This window comes from Mus caroli, chromosome 12 (genome assembly GCF_900094665.2).
Source record: "Mus caroli chromosome 12, CAROLI_EIJ_v1.1, whole genome shotgun sequence".
Lineage (NCBI taxonomy): Eukaryota > Metazoa > Chordata > Mammalia > Rodentia > Muridae > Mus > Mus caroli.
In genome coordinates this window covers 35,083,248-35,095,760 of record NC_034581.1, presented here as the reverse complement: position 1 = coordinate 35,095,760, position 12,513 = coordinate 35,083,248, and the positions used below count along the sequence as shown (strand labels likewise).

The following is a 12,513-nucleotide window of genomic DNA, read 5'->3' as shown; positions in this document are numbered from 1 at the left end:
GATCACAGGGCCGCCAATGGAGGAGCTAAAGAAAGTACCCAAGGAGCTAAAGGGATCTGCAACCCTATAGGTGGAACAACATTATGAACTAACCAGTATCCCCAGAGCTCTTGACTCTAGCTGCATATGTATCAAAAGATGGCCTAGTTGACCATCACCTTAAAGAGAGGCCCATTGTACTTGCAAACTTTATATGCCCCAATATAGGGGAATGCCAGGGCCAAAAAGTGGGAGTGGGTGGCTAGGGAAGTGGGGGGGGGAGGGTATTGGGGACTTTTGGGATAGCTTTGGAAATGTAAATGAGGAAAATACCTAATAAAAAACAAGGAAAAAAAAAAGAAATGTAGGGATAGTTCAACATAGGAAAATCTTCCAGAATAATCCACCATAGGAAGAAATGAAAGGAAAAAAAAAAAAAAACACACACACATGGCCATTTCATTAGATGCTGGAAAAGCCTTTGTCATAATCCAACACCCAGCTTCATTATAAAAGTCTTTGAGAGATTAGGGATACAAGGCACACACTTAAACACAATAAAGGCAATTTACAGGAAGCCAATAGTCAATATCAATTTAAATGGAGAAAAACTCAAAGCAATTCTAATAAAATGAGATACAAGACAAGGCTGCCTGCTCTCTCCATACCTATTCTGTATAATATTTGAAATCTAGAAAGAAGAATAAGACAACTGAAGAAGATTGGGCATATACAAGTGGAAAGAACGAAGTCAAAGTATCATTATTTGTTGGTGATATGGTAGGATACACAAGTGACTGTAAAAATTCTACCTGGGAACTCCTACAGCTGATAAACAACTTCAGTGAAGTGGCTGGATACAAGAACTCTGGCTTGGGGCATTGCAGAGAAACAGTTACAATACATGTGTAATTCTAACCTTTTCCTGGTAATAAAAGGATAAATGAGAATGCTGAATTACTAGCAGATAATCCAGTCCAGCAAGATTACTAAACATGGAAGCAGATCAATGTCCTGCTATGTGAATGTCATGAGATCAATAACATAAGACTAATAGGGATACAGTAAATTTGTACATAACATCTTTGCTAAGTAAAACTATTATGTCCCAGATCGGAGGAATCAGCTCAGTGGAAACTGACACCAGGACTCTGGCAAAGGAACTGACTTTGATGCAACTATAGTTGCAAGAATCTTCCACGCAGCTCCTGAAAATATAAAAGTGAAAAACAATTAGAAGGAAAAGCAGACAGTTGTAGTTTGGGCTCTTTTGTTAGCAGAAGATGGTTAGCACCCAAAATATTCATTCAAAATAAAACAATTCCAATCAGATTTCAGGATTGGATTATATCTGTACAAATGAATAAAGTGCGATGAAAAGAGTTTCCTAGGGATGATTAGAGAAGGACTAGATATGTTGTCCAGTGAGTTTGAAGGATCCATTACAATATAAATTAAGGAAGGAGGAAATGACTCATCAGGCATAGATGGCTGCAGCCATGCCTAACAATGTAGGTTCAATCTTCAGAGCAAACATGGAAGGAGGAAAGAGCTACCACAGCAAGCAGGTTGTCTTCTGACCGCTATCCACTCTCCCTCTCCTATGCATCTGCACACACAGGTACAGATGCTTATGCATATGAAACAAAAAGCCTTTTAAAACTAAATTCTTGACTAAGGAAAAATAAGTTTTCATCTGTGGGAAAGTGAAGCACTAAGGCATGGCTCAGAAAAGCAGTGTGTAAAATGAAAGAAAGGGAGACACACAGGAGGCAGGGAACTGAACTGATAATAAGGCCATTGTATTCTTTAAAGTGGGTGGTGGCCTGTGTTTGATTGCAGTGGTGCCAAGAAAAGCAACAAAAAGGAACGCTTAGTTCCTATCAGGAACCAACACAGTTCACAATGTCCTCCTTCTCTCAGAGCACTGAGTTAATGAAAGGCTTCCTGATGGGTTTTGTACCCACCTCAGTGAACTCATATTTAAGTCCTTTTGACTTGGCATTGGTTTCATTTCTTAACAAGACCTTTAAACACATCTAGGAGACCAGCATGTAGGATGCTTGATCGTATCTAGATAATACTGATAAATTCTTTTACATTTCCCTAATATTTTCCCCATTTTCTGCCTGTTTTACTCATTTTTCTTGTATTGCTTGAATGTAGTAAGAAACATTAGTAAATTCTATTCAGCTAACATGTATTTACATGTACAATGTAGATTTATTTTGATAGGAACAAAGCTGTACAGCCAACCTTGAAAGCTTACTCATCTTAGATACTGCGGTGCCTTATCTGTTGATGGGCAGCTCTTCATTTCCTCATCCTCCAACTCCTGGCAACCACCACACACTCTTTTACTTGACTACTATAGATACGTCACATAAATGCAATTATGCTGTATTTGTTCTTCTGTGACGGCTTTGTTTCACTGAGTACCATGTCCTCAGCAATCATCATGGTTGCAAGATTTTATTTTCTTCAAAGCTGAGCAATATTCTACTGCATACATATGGCACCTATCTTTTTTCTACTCATTCACTGTCTGAAGGAAGACACTTTTGATATTACTCTATCTTGGCTGCGGTGACTATTGTTGCTATGAATATGCATGGGTGTGCTAACACATCTATAAAGTCTCCATTATAGCTCTTGATACAAGAGAGACACAAGTAGCTGATATAATACTTTGATTTTTTTTAATTTAAAAATTAAAATATGTTTAGTATTATGTATATATTATGTCTCTCTATATAGATATAGATAGATAGATCAATAGATCGATAGATAGATAGATAGATAGATAGATAGATAGATAGATAGATAGATAGATAGATGATACATACATACATACATACAAATATAAGATAGATAAATAGAAAGAGAGATAGGTACATACATACATACATACATACATACATACATACACACATACATACATACAAACAAACATACATAGACATATGCCCATATCTGGGAATGTGGTACATGCACAAAGTCTAGAATAGGGCATCACTTCCCGTAGAGCTGTAGTTACAAGCAATTATGAGTTACCCAAAGTAGGTGCTATTCATCTGATGATGGACAGCTAGGTTGATTGCGGCTATTTGTTAAAGTGAATAAAATGACTTTAAACATGGGTTTTACAAATATTTCCATGGTAGTATGTGTAATTCTCTAGTATATAGCCAGGCATGAAATAACTGGATCATATGATGGTTCTGCTTTTAATTTTTTGAAAAACATTCACACTAATTTCCACAATCACTATATTAATTTGTACTCTAACCAACAGTAACTAAATGCTCTTTTCTCTCCAAGTCCTCTCCAGTATTCATTGTGAGAGTTGTTGGTGAAAGCTATTCTGACTACACATCAAAAGATTCAATCAGTAAGCAAACAGACAAACCTCTGAAAATCTTTACACTTAAATCCATATAGTAATCCAAAATTTACAAAGGATTTCAGAAATTAAATGCCAAGGAGGTAAAACTGTCATTCAGAAATGGGCAAGTGCAGTACATAGAAACACAAATGGCTATTAATTATTCTAAAATATGTTCCGTAATATTTCCCATCAGGGAAATGTGAATTATAATTACTCTAAGACACCATTCACCCCACTGAGAAGGGTTGTTTCCTCTTTCTAATGAGTTGCCTTTCTCTGTTGATGGCATGGAAGGTTATTAGTCTTATGCAGTCAGTCCCACTTGTCTACTTTTACTTTAGTCCAATATGGCTCTAGCATTGTAGACACTAAGCCTGCATAACATTTGGCTTCATGAGTCAGATGCCATGTTAGATCCTAGATATTTAAGCAGCAATCTTATTCCAGGCACTCATACGATTTAGGCTAACACACAGATTTCCAGTTTCTGTAAGAAGTAACATTAAAATCTATTTTGCTGGATCAAGGTTGAGACTTTCCAGCTCTGCATCAAAAGTGGGCAGTTTGAATATGCTTGGTAGAGGGAGTGAGTTTTAAACTTTGTCTTAAAGGAAGGATAAGGTTTGTCAGAGAGGCAAGATTGGAGGACAAGAAATCCAAGTAGTTCCTTGGGTACTTTCTCTAGCTCCTTTATTGGGGGTCCTGTGATCCATCCAATAGCTGACTGTGAGCATCCACTTCTGTGTTTGCAAGGCCCCGGCATAGTCTCACAAGAGACAGCTATATCAAGGTCCTTTCAGCAAACTAAAGGGCCTGCAACCCTATAGGTTGAACAACAATATGAACTAACCAGTACCCCCCCACACCCCCAGAGCTCATGTCTCTAGCTGCATATGTATCAGAAGATGGCCTACTTGGCCATCAGTGGAAAGAGAGGCCCATTGGACTTGCAAACTTTATATGCCTCAGTACAGGGGAACGCCAGGGCCAAGAAGTGGGAGTGGGTGGATAGGGGAGTGGGTGAGTAGGGGAGTGGGTATGGGGAACTTTTGGGATAGCATTGGAAATGTAAATGAAGAAAATACCTAATTAAAATAAAATAAAATAAAAAATTTAAAAAACTATATTAAAAAAAAAAAAGAAAGAAATCCAGGTAGCTCCAAAGGCCAAGAAATAGGTGAAAGTGTACCTTTAAGACTGGCCATACATTCTCACATCTGGGTCTCCACACACACCTTTGACTAACATGTCCCATCACCTCAAATAGATTTACACTCTTCTCGTTAAATAAAATGACAGAAGCAAGACTTTGAGTATACTGGCATTTCTCTGTATCTTCAAAAGCATTTCCCTCTAAGAATGTGCCTGATTTTATATTTGAAGCCCCTGGAAGCCAGTAATAATTGGCTTAGACAACTGAAGAGCAGGGGACAGTGATGTCTCAGTCCAATATTGGAAAAAGAGAGAGTTCAACTGAGATGCATAACGATTGTCAGTTATCTCAATAGAAAGCATTTTTTGCTATTTTACATCTAGCAATTTGTGGCTTGATAGACTAAACGATTGCTTGAGCTTCATTTTCAATCTTTTATAAGCTGTTTCTATAGTGTGTCACATGACTTTGAGACTGTAAATCTAGTGGGGCTAGATGTGGTGGTGTTTATCTGAAATCCCAGTATCTGCAAAGGAGAGGCAGGAGCAAATGTGAGCTCAAGACCACTCTCAGCTCCATAGTGACTTCAAGGCTGGGCTATATGAGAGAATGTGTCCAGAAAAAAATCCAATTTTTATTTTGTTTCATTTTAATTACCTATAAATTATGTTATACCAGGTCATTGGCCCAAATTCCCAAATACTCACTTTGTAAATAATGAGATACCTATACTCGCCTGTCTCTGTGTTATGCCCCTTCTTTCTTACAAATCTCCCATTAAAATTGGATGTTATCAAATATATGATTTAACAGCTGTAGGGTGTTTTGAATCATTTTATTTTAGTCAGAGTCTCACTGTGTCCTCCAATCTGGTTAAGCCTTCAGTGATGGCTTAACTGCATTTACATAGGCTTAGTGACTAGAACTAGAACTATATTGGGCTAACGTAAAAGTAGACAAGTAAGACTACATAAGACTGCAAACCTTCTGCACCATCAACAGGGTAGTTATATTTAACTGTCCCTTAGCCTCCAGAATAGCTGGAACTGTGAATATCCAACACCGTGCTTGGTTAGAAAATTGCTTCGAGTCCCTTGCTCTCCCCCACCCCCACCGCTAGTTTGTATTCAATTCTCTGTTCTCCATTCATTGGATCATACTTCCTTTTTGTTAGAATTTCTCAATTCGTGGAGCCTTTATTAGCTTCCCGAGGATACCACCATCAAATTCCACAACCTAGGTAGTTTTGAACAACAGAAATGTGTTGACTTAATAATTTTAGGGGCCAAGCCAGGGAGCTTCTGAAGCCTGTTGGAACATCCTTCCCTCCCTGCCGCCTTTTACCTTCTGGCTTAGTTGTAACAATTTTTGTAGTCCCTCACCTGGTAACCCCACAAACCTCATCTCCACGCTGCCTTTTGAAGGCAGTCTCCCTGATTGGCTTTTCACGGTTATAACCGTAGCGTTCATACTGGAGTAGGAGCACGTTCTACCCTTATAACACTATATCTTAACTACCTCTGCAAAGACTCTCATTCTAAATAAGGTCACATTAAAATTGTCTTCTGCATGTAGAACACAATCTACCCACAACAATTAGTCATATAGAGAAATGGTAAATGTTGATTCTCTAGCTCACAAAGTGTGGATTCTAAGGCCCTGAAAAGATTGAAAGGTTAAAGCCTCGTTACCAAGACCCTGACATGTTATACTTCCATATTAATTGTCTGCTTTTTAAATCATGTAGTAAGAACGCTGAGTAGTAATGGTGAGTTCCTAATAATTTTTGAAGGTCAGATAAAATGGTTGCTCAGTCACTAGCATAGAGCAAATGTCCAGTAAATATCACCAATCACTGCAAAGTATAGAAACTGTTTCTAAATGTAATCTGGAATCCCAGTAGGCACTGTGCTTCATGTCAATAGTCTCAGCACTGAGGAGGCTAAGGCAGGGGAATTACCACAAGTTAAAGGCTTATCTTGGCTACGTGGTGAAAATTAAGTCTGAGCTAGAGTGTGAGACTTGGCTGGAAAAGGCTGGGAGGAAAAAAAACGAACCCTCAAATTAGGGGGCAGGGGGCGAGGTCATGGAAAGAAGTTTTCTAAGTTCTGTCATTTCTGGCAATGGCTGAGAAAAATAATAAAGACTCAGAGAATGTCGAGTTGAGAAGCCTCTGGGGTGGAAAGGCACCCAAAAACCTAAATGAAGAGAGAACTGGCAGTGATTAACCTGTACTCCACAGCACATGTTCTACCGAGTGGGCAAAAGGGATGACAAAGCATTTTTACATAAGATAATCGCGGCCCCAGTACAAGCGTTTCTATCTGAGTTTAGCGAAGGGAGAGACCCCTTCGTCAAAACCAAAGAGCAACGCAACTGCAACTGGGAACCAAAGCACGCTATTGGACCACACTCTCGTTAACCTGCGACACCTCACACGCTCACGTTAACCACCTCACACACCGACATTAACCTGCAATACTTCACACACCATTCTTTCTGAGTGGCTGTGGCATTAGTAAGCCTTTGTGCTCTAAGTAGCTCTGTAAGGCCAAAAAAGTATCTAGTGAAGCAAGAACACAATTGCACTGCAGTGGTCTCTTGGCAGCCGCAGGGCTGAAACAGCACAGCATGGGATGTTAAAAATGGGAGCTGTAGTACTTGATTGCTATGTTTGCTTGAAGAAAAAAAAATATGATTACCTTTTTTTGTGTTTAAAGATAACTGTGGGATAAAGAAAGAGTGGTCTATATCAAGCACAAGGCCACAGAAAAAGCAATGAAAAAAATTAATTTATCTGATTTGAAGAGCTGAGAGTTTTCTAGAGCTTATGTTAGAAAGCCTCTAGAGCAGAGGCCAAAGATTTTTTTTTCCTATAAAAGGCCAAATAGTAAATATTTCCAGCTTGGGGCCATATGTGCTCTGTCAAAATAACTTAACTTTGTCACTGTAGCCCGAAAACAGCCGAAGACATCTGTATACAAATGGGCATGGCGGTGTTCCAACAAAGGCTTACTTCTAAAAACAGAAGTCAGTTCGATTGGGCCAACAGGCCACAGTGTGCTAAACCCTTGCCTCCCTTTAGCTGCTGTGGCGAATGATTTGTTCAGTCTTGTGAAAACAAACAGCACTTAAGCCCAGTCACCTCTTCCTCATCGGCTACTGCTAAGCCTTCATTCAGCAGGGCCTGAACGGATCCAGGATCGCTGACGGCCTTGCTGAGGGAGGCCAGGCACCTTGGTAGCAGAGTCAGAAGCAAAGCCTGTGTGTGAATTTTCCATAACGGATAGATGATTTTATGCCTCGCTGTGCACCTGTGTGTCACCTGCTTGCTGACTGCTGCTTGCTGCTTCTGCGCTCTGCTTCTCTTCCTTCTACAAAAGTCCATCTGAGTTTACTTTTCCCATGTTCTGCTAAGCTTCTATTTCTCTGAAATGTCACGTAATGTTCCGACTTTTTCTCCTTTTGTTTTCCCATTTATATCTGTAACTCCTGTTCCACTTCCTTCACAGAGTTCTGATTGCAACACATCCATTCAGACTTGCATCAGCTGTGCCTGTGGACCCTATACAAATTCTAGGAGCAGAGGAGATGGTTAGAACAGCACTGGGCAGGCAAAGTCTCCAGGGTTTGGTTTTATTGAAACAGCATCAAGCACCAAGAAATGGAAGAAACATCAAACATTCTAAAATGAAAGTGTATTTACCACATTCCCTAAAGACACTGTTTATCAGAGTTGGGAGGAAAGAAACTGTCAGTATGTCCCTGTTTTCTTTCCCTAAAAATTCCGAAATCCTGAAGCCCGGAGCAAGCTGTCTGAATTGCTACCCAGTTGATGGCTGATCTGAAACCCTAAGATGCTGGTTCTCTGTGTTCAGTTTGTTTCTTTTCATCTTCCCACTTGATCATGTGGAAATCCAAAGAGAAATGTGTGAAATGTTTTCTCTTCTCTGTTTGTTCCACACTGATTCTTGATATTGATTCTTCAGGCAAAAAAAAACTAGAGTTTGTTCCCCCTTATGTCTCTCCTCCTCTACTCTCTCACAAACATAAGGATCAGGGTTGTTATCTTCCAGAATGTCGAGGTTGAGTTTTGTCATTTCTTCACAACTATGTTTTTTCTTTCCCCTATAAAGGTGTCTCCTGTTGACCTGTATCTTTCCTTTGTCAGACTTCTTTCCTTAAGATGAGATTAACTCAGGTAAAACACAGTTCTGAAAATGCCACTGTGCCACTTACAGGAAAAACATAAAGCATCCAAACACTGCCCACTGCTTGCTTGTCATATCATTTCATCTGTGGTCCAAAGTCATGTACTAATTCAGTAGAACTTCTATAGAGAAGTACCACAAGAGAAGGTGATTGTCTTCCAGTTTTCGGGTCGACAAGTTGGAATCGAGGTTAGTACATTCTCTGAAGTCCTTTTGAAATTTTTCTTTTCCTTTGAGAGCTGTTAGGAAGAACCTATCCATTCCTCCCTTCCAGGTCCCAGAAGTTTGTTGTTGACCTCGCTGTGGCTTCTTTCACTCAGTCTTTTATGGACTACTACCTCTGCATTTGAATCCTTTTCATAATAAGCTCAGTCATTTCAGATTAGAGCCAACCTTAGTAGCCTCATCTTACCTAGACGATGATGTGCAAAGACCTTATTTCCTGATAAGATCACGGTCCATGCTATTAGGGGTTATGACTTCAATATGCAAATTTGAAGGGGATCACAAAAACCTTTATATTTCTAAGCATGATACAAAAATAGTATTTGCCAAGAAACACGTCAAAATCAACAAGAGAGTTAGCTTCTCACGCTATGTCCCTCAATGACAATTTCTTAAAATCAGTAGACTGTGTTTGTCTCCATTTTATTTTACCCAGAAGTCTATCCCACTATCTGATATGCAGTAGACATGGGGAAAATTTTCTGAATCAAAGAAGAGGCCTTCTGTACCCTGGAAGTGACAGGGGTCTAATGTAGTTGAACTTCAATGGGACCTCAACACTTGTAACAAATGCTTCCAGAGCAGTGCTTATAGATACTGGGGTATGTGGGTAAGAAGACAGACTTGAGTCACAAGTTGACCAGCCACTTAAGGGTATAATGTGATGACATTATTTGTGCTTTTACAATTTTTCCATAAATTTCACCTCATGATATGCAAAAAACTAGCTTGAAAGATTGGACTGGAAGTTTCACAAGCTCAAGCTTACATGTACAGCCCCATAAACCTTGTGACAGTATGATTTAAGTCAGTTACAAAATCATTACTGTACTCACAAGGCTGCTCAGCACTTGCAGGAAGTGTGTTCGGATGTTGGCATGACTGTACACCAGAAGAAAGTCTCCACACACAGGGGGAAAATTGAGTCATATTCAAGAAGAGGAAAAAAGGACAAGGGCTAGTACCTGTCAGACTGAGGAAGCATTGGTCAATGCTGGTCAAAGAGAACAGACAACAGTTGTACCTTAATAAGCTGCAGATCCTACCTTTGACTTTTATGCATGCTATACCACTAACCAGAAAAGCCATTTTCAAATATCAAGGGCAATACAAACATTATTTTCATCATTCACCCTTCAGATTTGTGACCTTTACTTTGGGCTTGTTTCTTTTGCAGGGAAATTTGGCACTGAAGCAACAGCAAACAGCAAAAACTTGTCCGTAGGCCTATGATATCTTCATGCTACAGAATGCCTCACTCCCTACTCAGAGCTAAAACAATGCTTCAGCAACCCACCTGAGACTCTCAGGCAGCCAATTTATCAAAAGGAGTTAAAGTCCTCCATTCGGAGTAACTGCTTCGGAGGAATTTTCTCACAGTGAAGAGACATTTTTCTGTGAGTTATACATTGATCAGTAAGTTCTAGTTAATGGCTGCATCTTGCTTCTGGGGGCATGAGACATGACAGCTAGTAGAAAGACTATTAAAAACACTTTGCTAACAAAGAAAAATCAATTGTTCTCCACAAGGAGGTGCCCTCCAGCACAATCAATATACAATAAGATAATGCTATTCTGGAAAGCCTGTGAACAGACTTAAGCTTTTGATGAGATTAAAGGTATGGAGAGATGGGTGATGGTTTTTGTCTCTCTGATGAACCAAGAGAGATAAAGATATATTTTGTTATAAGTTCTGTCTGTTTTACCTTCAGTAGAACTTAGTTGTTAAAAGCACCATTTTTTTCCCATTTGAGTATAATCTTTAGAAAGTATCATTTTACCTGTTTTTAGTTCAAAGACCATGTTAGACTTGGTCTACAAGGCATACCTCATAAGAGCAGTTCATGTATCAAAATGGAGGCACAGACAGGAGTGGAAACCCCATCAGTTCGATTGTTAAGACCTATGGAGAAAAAGTGTATGCTATTTGTGATTTTTCTCGCTAGCTGTAAGACATATATGAATTAAGATGTCAGACAGGTCTTGGTGCTTTTTGTGTATTTTTGTACCAACAAATCAATAATGAACTGTCATTTACTGGCACAGGTTTCAAGAGCAGAAAAATGACATTTTCATGGCATTTATAATGTCTATGTATTTTCATAAAGCTTTGCCTGCATGCCAACAATCTTTGAAGCAGGCATGAAACTTGAAATAAACCTCAATTCCAGCTGTTCAGACCAGGGCAGGGCACACTCATGGTAACAAAGAACTTCATGTTGAGAACATGAAGTGTTTTTTTTTTTTTTTTTTTTTTTTTTTTGCTCAAAGGAATATTATAGCTGAATAGTGTAGACAAAAAAAAATTGAACAATCATCAATAACTCTACATAGCTATAATGTGTATGCGTGAACTGAATTGACATAAAGTGTTCAAAATGCTAAATGCTCTTGATTTTATAAAGCCAGCTACATAATTCAGGATTGTTGTGTCAAATTATGTGCATTGATGGATAAAACAAAAGTAAAGATGTTTTCTAATTTACACAGGATTTGAATATGCACATTACTTATGAAGTAATTCTTTTCTTTGCTCATCACATCACAAGAGCTATTACTTACAGCTTCCAAACTCTTGAGTTTGAACTTAACTAGTTGACCCTGGTGTTGACCCTGGACAGATTGTTTTGGCTATAAGTAAGCTAATGTGTTCCTTACTCCATGTACCTCAAATAAGAGCCTGTATGTTTGATAGGTAGTATTAGTGTTGTAAAGGCAAAATTTGAAGCTAACTGAATTGTATGGAGTTATAATCTCTACAAATGGTTACTCTCTTTGTTGCCTCTTGTACCATGCCCTTGCTTCTATGAGACCAAAACAGACATGGCTACATCACTGATCTACATTGTCACAGGTGTTACTCATTTTATTTCAGCAGCTCTTGCAGTTCACCTGCTTGCAGGTGAATATTGCAGGCGTCTCTTTAGACAGATGTAATTTTTGAGAGGGAAACAATGACTATGGAAGATCCTTAGATGAGCAACTGAAGCTGAAGGAGCTGTGTGTGATATTAAGTGGTTACAGACCATGTTTTAAAAAAAAAATCAAAGAATTCCAGTGTTTAAGGATTGCTATGTAGTTTTGAAGTTGGTATGTTGTCTGGAATATGGTGAAAGTTGTCATTTATATTAGGTGTTCATTGATTAGAAGAGAATCACAATCTCTAGGATAAATGCTGATATATCAAGGAATGTTACAAAGTAAAAATAAAAAAGAATGTGTAAAGTGTTAATGAGTGAAAATTGTAGTAATTATATACAAACAAAACAAGACTTAAAGAATTAATAGCTATCTAGGATACAGGAATATAAGAGATTGAAAACTGTGATATAGAGACTGCTTTGGTTGGGGAGGCAGAATTCCAGACTGAGTAGGGCCACAAGCCTCTTCCGGTCAGAACAGCACCGGGGTAGCTAGGGTGCAGGGTCGGCTGACACTCTCCAGCTACCCACAACACCCTCCACAGGATCTTAAGACTTCTGGTGAGTGGAACACAGCTTCTGCTTCAATCCAATTGCGCACGGGACCTGAGACTGCATTAGTTAGGGAAGCAGAAA

At 39.0% G+C, this 12,513-nt stretch overlaps 1 long non-coding RNA gene across 1 annotated transcript in view; it reads left to right on the top strand.

Moving 5' to 3' along the window:
* Positions 1-10,324, top strand: part of LOC110307404 — a 72,171-nt gene extending 61,847 nt beyond the window's left edge. Inside the window, exon 5 of the long non-coding RNA XR_002379382.1 lies at positions 10,134-10,324. This is a non-coding gene — a long non-coding RNA (uncharacterized LOC110307404). The remainder of the gene's footprint in view (positions 1-10,133) is intronic.
* Positions 10,325-12,513: the final 2,189 nt, after the last annotated feature.